This window comes from Macrobrachium nipponense, chromosome 17, assembly GCF_015104395.2.
Source record: "Macrobrachium nipponense isolate FS-2020 chromosome 17, ASM1510439v2, whole genome shotgun sequence".
Classification (NCBI taxonomy): Eukaryota; Metazoa; Arthropoda; class Malacostraca; order Decapoda; family Palaemonidae; genus Macrobrachium; species Macrobrachium nipponense.
Genome location: NC_087210.1, coordinates 23,018,133 through 23,030,632, shown reverse-complemented (window position 1 = coordinate 23,030,632; position 12,500 = coordinate 23,018,133).

The following is a 12,500-nucleotide window of genomic DNA, read 5'->3' as shown; positions in this document are numbered from 1 at the left end:
TATTATATCAACACATTAATTTTGAGTGTATTCTGCACTACGTAGGTTGAATAAATTTGGTACTTATAATGTAAAAGTGACCTTTTTTGAAGACGGGCCAACTTACTCAGAGAAAAGGTTTCGAACGCACTCGTTACGTAACTTATGACATCATTTCTTCCCTCTTTCTCGATGGATGATTGGTTATACGTAACGAAAGGCTAAACCTTTTCTGGCAACAATTGACATTGTCAAAATTTAATACAGCAAAGCAGTACACCTTTATGAACTCTGGAACCTCTCCACTAATAATTGTCATAATGAACAAACCAACAAAATATGTTAATAAATACAAAAACGCTTCGATTATTAGTCTAACTCCCAAAATAAGTTTCCAAAGAAATTACAGTCTACTTTATAGGCCACAATCAGATTGACAAGATGTAGGGAATAGTTGGTAATTACCAAAAACATAGTAGACAAGCTTGATTTGATAACTGCTATATCCAATGTCAAGCAATTTTTATTTATTGGCTATCTACCTATTTACTGAAAAAAAATAGCCGGTACCGTATATTGGCTTTAAACCTTCACCAATAATTATCGTCAGAATGGTGACTTCATAAGGCTCTACCCACTTTCGCCTCTTTATAATTCAGGATAACACTGAAGGCATTGTTGGATTAGAAAATTTAACTTCTGGCTATAAAAACTAATTTCTCGAGTAGTTGTAAGAAGTGCTAAATGATCCTCAAGGATCCCAGCAGTTGGTCTAAACGTTTAATTCATGTATATTACTGCTATACTGTTGTGGCACTACTGCTACAGTAGTATTACTACGCTAGCACTGATACCCCACCCACATCTATGTATCGTTCTGCCATTCATAAAGTCTTTGGGTTTCAGAGCCGATGGAATTTCTGTCTGGTGGATGGGCGGGGCAACATTTAGTCGAAAGGTGTTTGTTTACCTTGCTTACGTAATGAATGTTTTTCGACTCTTGGCTCGTAATCATTGGCCATGGCGTCGGCTAGATCATTTTTACTCTATAAAAATTAAAACTATCCGGTTTAGGTTATTGATAATGCTGACAAAATTTGTGTGTGGTTGTAAAATATACATATGTCAACTTTCAGCTACATCCGATGCTTTGACAAGGAGCAAAGTCCAAAAAACCGTGTTACAGAGACCCTGAATCTCATAGTAAGTTGTTAAGTGCACCAAGCCATGTGGATCCACTGGGGGGAGGATATGTCATCTGAATGGCAGCTGTACTTCCTTGCATAAGACCAGTAGCATTCTCACTCCTGCAGGAAGCCAAAAAATAATATCATTCTCATAGCCTTTGTAGTGTGAAAGTTGCCAAATATCCGGAAATGGAGATTGCAGACCCAAGCCATGTATCTGTTTTCAAGTTGTTTTTTTTAATGTAAAAAGTTCATGCATTTTAGGAATTTGAATGTTCCTGGTCGCGGTGCAGAAGAAAATGCAGAGGGAGTTAGATCATTCAGCTGCGAGGAATACAAGTTGAAAGGAAATTATGTAGAGCAGGAATGGAAAGGCCACAGGGACCGAGTCTGAGGGAGCTGAACGTTGTAGGGCTGAGCCATGTGCAAGTGGTATTGAGGAGACTCGTGCGATTGGCGAAAAAGTACGAATGCACTGGTATGATCATTCTATAAAAAAGACTGAGAGTGACCGGTGGAAAAATAAAAGTAGTCAGAGCGGATACATTTATGCCAGGACTGGAAAAGAATGAGAGTGAGAGGCTTTTCTGGTAGTCTGAATCCATGCCTTGCTGAATTTGGAGAATCTTACTCAGGTAGGTTAGGCAAGGGATTTGGATTCTAACGCATACAAATGAGTGTAAAATGACGCATGCATGTTGACTGTTGTAAATATTCCTTCCTTACAATCGAAATTGATTCTTTACTCCATGACAGCTAATTACTAAATTTGTAGCAACATGCCACAAACTGAGAATTTAGTTATACGGAAAATGTGTTGATTTCGACTCTTAAATATTTGACCTGAACTTAGAACTTTTCCCATAGCCGGATGGGTAAGCCCCTAAAACCGCAGTATCAAGACCAAAAGTCAAAGTTTCGAATTTAATACTGTCAAAATTCACTTACTACGTATAATTCAATTTGAATGTTAGTTATTCCCAAGGTGAAGTCAATTCGATATTTGAGGTAACCAGGAGATATCATTTAGTCCTCGTACAAACCTTACAACAAACACAGACTTCCGTGCACTCTATTTCTTTGCAACAATAACATAATCTGTCTTCACAAATAAATTTCAGCAGGGAAAGAAAAACATTGAAGATATAAGCTTCCTTCTCTCTTTCGCCATCCTTCTCTTTCAGCCTACGTTACAATTAAACAAGGAATACTTTATTTGAATACTATATTCGATAAGATATGCTCACACAAAAGTACTGGTAACATTCCTGCGAGGTTGCCTCACTTTTCGGGGTCAGTGGATTATTTCCTTGGTGACGTCAGTCACACTTAGGTTCCTCCCGGAAACGTCAATCCGAAGCTCTCTTTCTCTTCAGGAGATTTCCCACAGCCCCACTTTCACTGGTTTGCTTATACAGCGATTTTCGAAATCTCTGTGAACAAAAGTAGTTTCGTTCTGGACCTTTAAGGAAACGCTTTCCTCCCGGTCAGTATGTTCTTTCGGAATGTTAACTTCAAAGTGAACGAAAGATGAACGAAAGATGTATAATCACATTCTGTTTCACTTATAGAAACATATGAGGATAATTAGTTCAAGCGTGTTTACTACACTTTGTGCATAAGTAATTTATTAGTAATAGTATGTATATATATATATATATATATATATATATATATATATATATATATATAATATATATATATATATATATATATATATATATATATATCAACATACAAATGCAACATCTCTGTCAAAAATTTGTATCTGATAACTTTTTATCAATACTTGTTTTTATCAATACTTGTGCTTGTGACAACCTGCATACTTTCGAATGATAGGGCATATTTCGAAGCTGAAGATGCCTCGTGGCGGTTGCTCGAAAGTTGGGATAATTTTTCTTATTTTTACGTATATTTGTGTTTCTTTATCTAGCAGCGATTTATAAAGTTAAAATGTTGTTTTACATATTGCACGAATTTAGTATTAGCTTGTACTTATTTTGCAAGAGATTTTGGTATATATTATTGTAACTGGATGGTATTCAATAATTAATATATATATCTGAAAGTTTCAGAAGGCGGCATTTGATGGCCAAGAAGGCCGCAGGATCCCCAGCCCTTCTTTATAGCTTTGCTATGTGCAGCAAGTACTGCTACATTATGGTACAAAAATAGGTTTATAACACTAGATGATCGCTAAACATAGCGAACATCTACCGATGATTTATTCACTCTCTTCAGATATTGAAGATGATAGCTTTAGAACCATCCTGTGGCCATAGATGAGAGAGAAGAGAGAGAGACGAGAGATGAGAGAGCGAGAGACTGAAGAGACGAGAGAGAGAGAGGAGGGAGAGAGAGAGAGAGGAGAGAGAGATTCCGCAAATCCAGCAGAACGAGTTACTCACTTTTCCAAAAGTATTCCCAGCTGCAGCATCTGAAGGGGAGAGACTATGACTATTCAGGAGCCAAAACTCTGTATATTCGTATATTTCCGTAGAAAGAAGCTTCTCGGTTTTCTCATCAGATGAAAGGAGAGAAGGGGAACCTTCTTTGTATTACAGTGGGATGACAGATCTTTCTTTACGGAGCCTGGAGAAACATAAGACTTTTTCTATTTGGAGATTGGTGCGCTTTTCCTTGTATTATACACACACGTACAAATATATTATGTTTGTGTTGAAGGGAATGTAGTACATGTGTCTTGTTTAAGCGTGTGCACAATATCCTTAACTAATTAAAGTCGGAAGGCTGAGAGCGAATAAAAGAATAACGGTGCGAGATCCCGAGAGCAAAAAATATCAGTTGTGAGAAATGTAATCGTAAGACGAATTGGTGAATAAATGTACCATTGCTAATGTTTTCCAGAGTGGAAAAGCGCATACTGTGATCCCGAAGTTTTCCCAAGTCTGACCGAGGGAGGGTAAGAACTACTATACTAGATTCACATCAACCGTGCATTTGACGTCTAGGCCAGTCCCTAACGACGCTCCTCATTCGCTGTTGATAAGCCAATCACAGGGCTGGAAATTCTCAGTCTCTCGAGAGAGTTCACATAGGTAGGATGCATGTGGAAAATCGTTAAACTGTTAGTTTTCAGTTACTTAGTAAGGAAAAAATGAGAAATATCTATCTGTTAACTGTGCTAAAGGGAGAGAAGGATTTTATTGGACTCAGCATTTTTCCCAGGGAGTCAGCCTAGGAGCAGTGGGCGCACGCAGTGTAACTTTTGCTGGTGCAATGACGAGTGCATCCCGAGATACCCTTGCGGCTGTTGCTATTAGTGCATTACGCGAATTCCGAGTTATTTTTGTTCCCATTATGGAGTGGTGAGTGTTAAAAACTTTTGTTTTGAAGGGGAGGGTTGTTTTAAATATTTCAGTGTCATGGGATTGGTTCAAGAGGTCCAAAATTTTTTTTTGTCTTTGCCCATAGTAACAGAAGTGACGTGTTTTCTTTATTTGCACGTGTTTATGATGGACGCATTCGTCTTTGTTTAATATGAGGGTGTATAAAGACGTTTTTTTTTTCCATGCATGTGAACTGTGCTTAGATAAGCATATTTGGCTTAGAGACAGAGCGGCCACAATTTCACGGGCTCAGCACATTGCGAGGGTACTGGCATCCCTCGGGTGATAGTTGCATGGAGGGTACTACTGGCCTCCCTAAGAGGGGATTGCGAGATGGGCACTAGTGTATACCTCAAGGGGGTCCTCAGACACTGTTCAAGGGGAGATGGGTACTACTAGCGTATGCCTCGGGGAGTGTTCTGTCGCTTGACTGAGGGGTTGTTCTAACGGGGGGGGGAAAACTTTTTTTTTCTCATTTGGGGGTGAACTCCCCCATTCTTTTTTTTTCTTTTTTGGGCTGTTGAAGACAAGTCTGGCCTTGACAATGAAATGCTAAGATATCAGCTGATTGATTAGTTGATGAAGTGAAACGCCCGTAGAGTCTTTTTTTAGAAAAGATATTTTCTTTATCTTGGATGAAGAGAAAAGGAAATAAAGAGAGAATTGAAATACATTGTATGGGTGTAGGTTTTCCTTGTGCCTTGGAAGACACAAATATAAGGGGGATACACAGATTATTATTTTTTTTATTGTGTTGGAGGGATTACTTTGAAATGCCAATGATTGGTGTTGTATCTGTGTTGTGTGGCAATGGTGTTATGTCATGGTGTATACTGGAGAAATTGTGTGTCATAAGGTTCAGCATTACTGTTGTATGCAATTTGAATTTTATCCTTACTTGAGATCTTTGCAAGAGAATTGTCGCTATGGAGAGTTATTATTATTATTAATAATTATTATACTTGAGATGTGTCACGGGAGGGTTGCTTAAGTATAATTATCATTACGGGAGACTTGTTTTACGAGAGATTTGAGATATTTCATGGGAGATTAGTTGATAATTATTAGAGATAATTATTCATGGAGAATTATTACAATGAGTTAGTGGGGAGAAGTCTTGTCTTAATTATTTGTTGAGTTTCTGTAACTTTGGAGAATATTTCAGTCATTCATGGGGGATGACTTTTGCTGAATCTTAATGAACCTGGCTGAATCTTGGTGAATTGTGTTGAATCTTGCTGAACTTCTGCTGAATTTTGTGCTGAATTTTTGGAGAATGGACAAGCATTAATATTGGTGATATTTTTTTTATACTGATACTAGTGATTTTGATGATAGCAAAGTTTTGGTGATTTTGCTGATAATGATATTTCTGATACTGATTTTTTTTATACTAATACGTGGGTGTTTTAATGGCTATCAAGGGAGGTGAAATCTTTTGTGAATTTGGGTGGAACTAACAACACATTATTTTAGTTTTTTTCCTTTTTTATGAGTTCAGCAGATAATTGCTTGACATATAGTGAGTCACGGCAGATAGTTAATAATATCGTAGATTTTTCTTTTCTCCATTTTTGGAAGTTAGCCATAGCTGACACAAGTTTTTTTCACCTTGGGTGAATTTGAATTTATTTTTTCTCTCCAGTTGGTGTGAATATTTTTTTAATATCTCAGTTCATGACTTAGAGTCATTGTTCAGGAACGTGTTTGGGTTTCAGCTATTTGATGCTGCAGAGAAATACTCGGGAGAATTTTTGCATATTTTTAATGCATACGTAATGGCACTACATTTTTTCTCTGGATATTCGTGTTCCAGAAATTGTGAGTTTCTTGCACAATACCTTTGTTGTATTTGTGACAACTTTGTGAGAGATAGGAAACTTGGTTAAGTTTTCTAGTGGCTTATGTCGTAGTGCATATGGAGAAGTCTTGGCTAAGACACTTTGTATTTGGAGTTTTGTTATAATGACTTGTGGCACATTGGTGATTTTTTCTAGAATTTTCTAGACAGTTTTTATTTGCCGAGTTTTTGCCCTTTTTTTAGCAGTCATGCTAAATGGAGAGAGTTTTTATAGTTTTTGACTATAACATTGAGTTATTCTCTGGAGAATTGAGATATATTATTTGGAGTTATAATTGGAGGTATATATTATTTTGGAGTTATAATTTGAGATATAATATATTGGGGATATATTTTTGGCCATTTTTGATGTTTGCCAATAGTGGTATGAGCTATGTTTAGTTCAATTATTTTGCAGCCATCTTTGTTGCAAATGGAGACACATATTTGGAGATTATGGGGCAATATTTGTGAGTGTGTGAGTTAGTTGCCTTGAGTGCACATTTTTTTGGAGATATATTTTTTGGAGCCTTGTTTTATTCCACATGGAGTATTGGTGAAATAGAGGTAAATATTTTGTATTTGCCAAAATAGAGGTGATTATTCTGTATTCCTGGAGTGGTGTCTTTTTTTATTAACATGTGGCTATTGGAGAAATAAGAGAGAAATATAAGGGGGTTGGTTATTAACCAATGGAGGAAATATTTTTATATCCGGAGTGGTGTTCTTATTAATGTGGTGTCACATAATTATGTATGGAGTTGGAATTAATCTTTGGCGGGTGACCCTTTTTTTGTGGTTATGGGAGTTTTCTCGAGCAAAGAGAAGATTTCTGTGGTTCTTTCTCTTTGGTTTCGTGACTATTTAGAGGCGAGGGGCATTACTGCATTACAAGTCCTATGGAGGTGTGTGCATTTTTTATGTTCACAAGTGTATTATTTTTGGAGGCACATAATGGGGCAGAGTCATGTTGAGAGAATAAGTCTTTGAGACAAATTTTTGAACACATTAGTCATATCCTGGAGTTAATTCTGTGAAATGTGTCAGTTAGACCTTTTTCTATAGAGTCATGAGTTTCCAAACTTGTGTGTTTGACTAGACAATTTTTATGCTGCTGTTTGAGCATACGTCCACAGGCGATTTTTCTGCTGACAAGCGATGTGATGAGCCGTGTGCTGACTTTTTTCCTCTGGATGTTGATAATAGCATTTCACGAAAGCGCTTGGGTAAGAGTTTGCTTTCTGGCAAATTCCATAACTTTACATGGAGCATTTCTTGGGAAAAACACGGGGAGTTATACATATGCATATTATACATATATTATGTATTTTGTGATTGGGGAAATTTATTTGTGATTATCCTTTTTTTTTTATTATTTTCCTTCCTTTTCCTACGAGAGATATGATTGGGGGATTGAGCTTAAATAGCATTTCTTTTTATCAGGAGATGTGATTTTTCGGGAGTTGTTACTTACGTAAAAGGGAGTTTGACATTAAGTCTCATTGTAATTAATTATTGAGCAGTAAAGAGTTTTTGCTGTTAAACATTGGAGATTTTTGCTGATTTTGTGGGTTGTTCAGATATCAGAGCTTGAGAGAACATTCTTGGGTCTGGGTGTGTTACGTGATTCTTTTTTTTCTTGGGCTTATTACGATTTTTTTTTCCTTCTTTTTTCTTATGAGAACATTCGAGTTTGAAATGCGAGTGCAGAAGTCCGTGGAGTTGCTGTGATTTCTGAGTTGTGTGTGCGCTGATGTGTGAGTTTGGAGAATTGAGTTGGAGAACTTGATGTTTTTTCTTTTCCTTTGAGAGTTGTGATAATGACTTATGGTTTAGTAGTCATATTAAAGGGAGTTAATTAGGAGACGTTCAGTTAGTATTTCTGACTTTTTTGAGATCATTGTTTGATAGAAGTAGTATGTCTGGGTTAATTTTTCTTAGATTGACCAAAGACTTGACTGACATACTAACACACCAAAAAAGTCATTTCTCAACGCCAGCAAGACGTCCACCAGCCGTGCAGAGAGGTTGCTGCCATTTTTGGTGATTACAATAGTTCCATGATGGTGATCGCGAGAATTCTACAGCGTGTCTTTTGGGGATCTGCAGAAGCCGTGAGAAGTCTTCCTACAGTCTACTGTCTGTGCAGCTATTTACAGACAAGCAAAGAGGGATATTCAAGAATCCGAAATGCAAATAAAAAGAGAGAAAAATTCTAGTGCTATTTGGAGATAAAGAGTAATAGACTTTATTTTATAATGCCAGAGACGTGCAGTTATTACTTATATTTTATTTTGAGCCGGCCAGTGTGTTTTATATTATATAAGCTATTTTGCTAGGCAGGGGCTAGCGTGGTAGTGGCCGAGCCATGTAGGCCTAGGGTTTTTGATTAATAATATATTGCCTATGGAATGTGGAGAACAGTGAGAAGCAACGACCCGAGAAAGCTGAACAATGAGTTTCTATAGATGGCGTGAGATAAAACTGCTTAGTTAGACAAGTCAATGCACGACAGTTTATGAACTCTTCTCAAAGTGCCTTTGTGAAACTGGATGCAGCTAAAATCGTGAGGCGCTAACGAAGTGTGCGTTCGTATGTGCGTGTGCGACTCTTCCCTTTAATAGTTTCATACGCAAGTCTATGGGGGGATTTTGATAGAGGCGTCTTCAAGAGAAAGGCAAGATGCCGTGGCGCTCACCGGGAGTCTTTGTTATATAGTGTTTATAGTGTCCGACTGCTTGGGTGAGTGTTAAGATTACTTTAGCCAAAGAGCGACTTGTTGTCTGTTTGACATTTTTAAGAATATCCAATATTTAACCTCTGATTGTTAATCTTGTGTGTGTACTTACCGGGATGTTTTCTGTGTCTTTGAAACAGACAATTCTGGCAGAACTGGAAATGGAGGGACAAAGAGTTCCCAGATGGGTGTAGACTTTTGGTGACTAATGATGACTACCATTACTATTAGACATTTTACTGTTCGGGGTTTTTTGAGTTAGTCTGTAAGACTTGATTACTTGATTGATTAATTATTTATTCATTGTTAATAAATGTTAATGTTATGATGCGACTCTCTCATTTTCATTACCTGTTAGAGTGGAGAGAAAGAGGTGTCGGTGCTAGAGAGAGAGAGATTGCTTAGAGAGAGAGAGAGAGAGAGAGAGAGGCTGTGTGTAATACTGTGTGTTGGTTTGCCTTCCGTTTGTGCTACACGCTTACCTAATGTAATGCGGGAATCTCACCATTACATATATATATATATATTATATATATATATATTATATATATATTATATATATATATACTATATATATATCTATATAATATATATATATATATATATATATATATATATATATATATATATATATATATATATATATATATATAGAGAGAGAGAGAGAGAGAGAGAGAGAGAGAGAGAGAGAGAGAGAGAGAGAGAGAGAAATTGCCGTAACCATAAAAAAATGGACAGTTCTATACCTTCACTTAACGAGAGAAGCATTTAAGTACTGGTCCTTGTTTCATGCCTATTCCTGTGAATAAACAATAAACAAAAGACACAAATTAGGCCAATAACAAACAACTATAAACATAAAAGAAATGAAACAAAAACACAAAAACAAAAAAAATATTGATTTTTCAGCTATCATTGACGGTCGTGAAATGAGCGTACTGAATTTCCGCATACACCTTCAAGAGTGGGAGACTTAATTGATAAAGTTTGTCAATGAACTCTTTTAAAAATGGCCACTGGAAGGACACTGAGTGATCGTGGCCACGAACTCGAGAACTTTAGCAATTCACTTTGCGTTATTGGCCCCAGTCGCTCTCCCTCAGATTCGGACTTTTAAATTCGCCTTACCGTTGTCATCGCTGACTTTCTACCTTGAGTGCTCCTTACAGTTTCTCTTAATAAGATCATCAAATTATATCGTAATATTTGTATCTAGCCTGACAGTCTGCAACTGTGAAATTAACACATTAATAAGTAAACAGTCTAATACATAATAATATATTCCTAGCATATATCGCTATCTGGCATCATTGGTCTTAATTAAGGCTCTCATTAAAATAGACGATTCCCAATGGAACAGTCTTCCATGGAATCATAAATTTCGCAAAACATTTCATTACTGCTACTAAGAGCTATATAATCACACGTTTGAGTGACGCACGAAAAGAATGATTTATTTTGTTTTCCATGGCTTTTAAATATTCACGTTTGATCGACACATCCACAACATTTGAAACCATTGACAAGTGGAATAATAAGGGAAATGATTTCATTTTTATTTGGAACGAATGGTTAGGGAGAAGTTAGACCTTTACAGCCATTTCAGATTATCAGTTATTGAAATAGTACATATACATTTTTTCCACAGATATAACACATTAATGAAATGTAATAAGGTAAAATACTTGAGCGACGGCATAACGAAAGATCATTCAGTTTCATAAATCAGAACACAATTTGCCGATTCTGAGTGTTGGTAACTGTACCCAAGAATGAATTAACTCATTAGCTAATTAAATCTTCGAGCAAACTATTTTATCAACGTAAGGAATGTTTGTAAGGCAACACAAAGAAATAAATGCACAGACAAACCTTGACTGCTATATACTCCAATTAGCGCTATAGTTCAAGGAATCAGATGATAATATAGATATTAATAGATCTGACCCTAAACGCAATGCCACAAAAAAAAAAAAAAAAAAAAAAAAAATGATAAACTGAATCTGGTAATCCATCCATATAGCGTATTACACTAGCATTCTAAAAGCAACAGCTTCCAACAAAGCCCCTCGTTGAACATAGGCCGAAGAGATGAATTAATCATAAAGCGAACATAATAGAGCAGCAAAAAAGAACTTTCAATCCGAAATCGCCAAATGTTCTCGATGCGACAAAAGCAACAACAATTGACTATTAGAGTTTCCTGGAGGATGATGATCAACAGACTGAGTAGACTATAGAGAATCTCCTGAGATGATTTTCATCTTATGAAGTCCGAGGTCCCCGAAGATTATAGGGGTCCTTTTTTCGTAGGGGCAAAGGGAAAGGGTATTTTATCCATTTGTAAGAGCAAGTGCAGGATTTAACAATGAGATAAGAGGAGTTCTTACGTCGTTAGTACTTCCAAGAATTCTTAATCATTTGCACATGAATTTTTTAAACAAGAAATATCGTGAGGTGATATAAGATGAGAAGGAACAAGTTATCGAAAACTAAAAATAAAGATATCAATTAGCTCTCACTCAAAGCAGGAATCCATCGCTTATCTTACTAAATTTCTTACGATCCTTATTCTAGTTCTATAATTATGATGGAAAAGAATTAAATAATTACCATATTGTTTCAACTATTGTTTTCTGCTTCTGTGCTTAATCATAAGTGCCACAAGTACATCATTCTATCTCTCTTTTAACCCCAAAGACATAGTTTAGAATCCTAGATGTACTTTTCATGTACAAATCACTTTGGATATCAGTTAACTCAATAGGAAAGACAATCCAATATTAAAAGGCATTTGTGATTCTGTGGCAGCATTTCTTTATTCAAGATTCAGAAGAGACTGAATAGTTGCTAGTAGTGTGTTTTGATAGTGAGGAAATAGCATTATTTTTTCTGCTGATGTTTAGAATTGCATTTTTTATTGCCGATGCAAGTGTGAGGTTGAGGGAGATTATACAAAGTTGTTGGCAAAATTATTTTTCCTATTTGCGAAACCTAGAGCCGGTGCCCGAATGCATGAATAATTGTTATAGTTGTTTGTTTAACCATTCCCTGTGTTTGACTGCTCCTAATCTGTTGTTTGGTTTATTTATGTATGTGTGGGGCTGAATTGGTCTTTCGCTCTTAATTCAGTGTGGGCCATATAATTCACATCTTTCGCTTGAACGTATTTCTGTTGACCTATTTTTCTTATACCTCATAATATTTTTTTTTCTGAATTATTTTTTTTTTATTATTAATTATTATTATTATTATTATTATTATTATTATTATTATTATTATTATTATTATTATTATTATAATAATAATAATAATAATAATAATAATTATTATTATTATTATTATTATTAAGCAATGCAATGCAAGATATTTTTGGTTTTACTCTTATAGTCGACGAATGATTG